Below are 2619 nucleotides of genomic sequence, written 5' to 3' on the forward strand. Positions count from 1 at the left end.
GCCCCCCCCCCCCCCCCCCCCCCCCCTTTTTTTATACTTGCTTCTAGTGCATAGTTTTTTCTGGCCTGTGGTCACTTCTGGTCTAGCAGCCAACCCTTCATGGTCTGGTAGCAGGCCGTGGCCTGGGGATTAGGAACCCCTGCTGTAAGGAACTATGTGGCATTGTGTCCCCTTTAGCACCTGCTTACTTGCATTTCTGTAACTCCTGGAGAATAAAATGCTGTCTCCATCCTCAGAGTACCTTTATATATCTAAGGCAAATTACATGTTAAAGGTGGGAGACAACAAACATACAAACTGTTTACTTTGACATGATTGGTCAATTAATTGTCAGTAACATAGTAGCTGTTGGTCTCCTGGTGTAGCTTGGAGACTAGAGCAGCGCTTCCCCTACAGGTAGTGGTATGCAGACAACTTATCAGTGGTACATGTTAACAGATTTGTTATAATTACTTTTATATGATAAATTTGCTGGTGGTACTTAAGGTTGTATCATTTCAAATTTGGTGCATAATCTCAGTTTGGGAACTACTGAACTATAGTAATGTCCTTATGGGACAGGAGAAGTAAAGCTGATGTTCCCGAATGGAAACTCCCCTCTATGTAAAAGCAGTTTCAATCTGCAGTGAGGAGTGAAAGCTTACCTGACCATTAAATATTATTGTTTTACTGATGTCAGCTGTGATGGGGAGCCCTTGATGCTGCAAGTCACTTCCCAGGTACAGCTGGCTACATCTTGATGCTTTGGCTTTTCTCCGTACTCATTGGCTGGAGTTGGGAGGAAGTCAGCTCAGCCAAACAGAAGCAGGGAGACATGTGCAGCCCAAACTTGGAGCTGCAAATACAAAGACATTATCAACTGCAGCTGTTGAAAAAACTTCAGCAGACTCCATTACACAGCTCGGCTGTAATCCCAGAGGCCCTATCCAGCCTACTGCCCAGCCGCTCAGAGCATCCGTTTAGCTTGTAGAGTGATGCAGTCATGTCTCAGACACTGGGGGCTTTGTCAAGCTGCTGCTGAGAGGAGAGAGGAAGAAATCAGGAGCTGGCCTTGCAGAAGAATCTGAACAATGAATGATTAACTTAAGCTCATTTTCATTTTTAAGCTCTCTTGTCTGCTGATTCCTGGCCTTGCATGACTTATTTCAAGTGGGTGTGGCTCTCAAGAAACCCTAGACATTCTGGGGCCAGCCTTTGCTCTGAGTCTGGACTGAGGGCAGGAAAAGTCAGTTACGGCTAACCTATCCATAAAGCAGTCAGTCTCATTTGGGACCAACACTTAATTTTGCACTACATTTTACTTTTTCCTCCTTTAAACGTTTGAGTATTTCAGTGCTATCTGGTGCAGTGGCTTTCTTCTAATGCAGTTCTGCAATATGGAGGAATAGGGTGACAATCGCACCTGTACCCTTCGTAAGCACTAGTGTTTCAAGATATCCAAGGGGAGTAAACTTCTCTCTTCCTCTGTAAATTCTCTTTTTAAAGAGTACATAGTTGCTGGCTTGGGCTGCTTCCTTGCTGCTGTATAGCAGTAGCTCCTGATGGTTTTAGTCCTGTGATTTGTGACCTTCTCAAATAACAATTTAGTTATGGTTTATAGATTATATTTTGGCATATAGGACTAACCAGCACAAATGTACACTTAATAGCAAGCACAGTACATTGTTACTGCAACATGATGGAGTAAGTGTAATGCTAAGATGTTTCAAGGTGCATGAATTGAAAGCTTGCATTTCTGCATAAATGATCACTTTTTTTTCCACCCCCCTTACTTTCCCCACCTTGGAACAGCTCAGCTGGACAGTTCATAGGCTCCTTATGCTTATGCCTCGGGGTCTAAACTTTGAGATGCTTAATAGGCCTGTGCAAAGCAGCTAGTATTCGCTTTGGAGTTGGATTCAGGGGACAGTGACTTTGATTCAGTGACTTGAATCACTGTCCCAGATTTGATTCTGCTGAATCTGCTGCTGAATCTCCAAATCAAATGGGCCCCATTCCCCACCTGCTCTCCCAGTCCTATCAAAAAGAAAAGATAAAAGCCCTGCACTCACTGGCTGCTGCAGCAGCCGTTGGGACCACTGGGGGCTTGTGGCAGAGCCACCCATGGGGCAGTGGGGGATCCCTCCGTGCCTGGCAGGACTGGTGAGTGCAGGGCTTTTTTTTGAAGTGCTGCCATGCTTCAGCTGGGTGTGGCAGCCATTGACGGGGCTGGGGGGTGCTTGGGGGGCTGGGGCCTGGTGGGGTCCCCCCCATGGGCTGCTCCCTCCTCCAATCCCGCCCCCTGTCCTTACTGGCACAGAGTCCAGGTCCAGCTCCCTGCAGCAGCAAGCAGGGACTGCCCAAAACTCTCAATCTTTTTTTCGAATAGTTTTGGAGGGCTTCAAATTGATTTGGACCCTTTTTTTTTTGGTCTCCTGATTCAACTTGGACACTTGCCCTCTGAATCAAATCTGCACCTGAAGCTTTGCACAGCCCTAATGCTTAACCATGTAGAACAATGGTCGTCAACCAGGGGTATGCTTACCTCTAGGGATACTTAGATGTTTGTAGGAGTTATGCAGTCCCATGACTGCATGCACCTGGTGGAGACCTGGGGGGCACATGCCTGCCCCCCCCCCC

General features: G+C 46.9%; 1 protein-coding gene across 1 annotated transcript in view; it reads left to right on the forward strand.

Moving 5' to 3' along the window:
• Positions 1 to 2619, forward strand: part of MSN (moesin) — a 39406-nt gene that overhangs the window by 505 nt on the left and 36282 nt on the right. The window lies entirely within an intron of this gene.

Source organism: Gavialis gangeticus, unplaced genomic scaffold, assembly GCF_001723915.1.
Source record: "Gavialis gangeticus isolate Ggan-Ray unplaced genomic scaffold, GavGan_comp1, whole genome shotgun sequence".
Taxonomy (NCBI): Eukaryota; Metazoa; Chordata; order Crocodylia; family Gavialidae; genus Gavialis; species Gavialis gangeticus.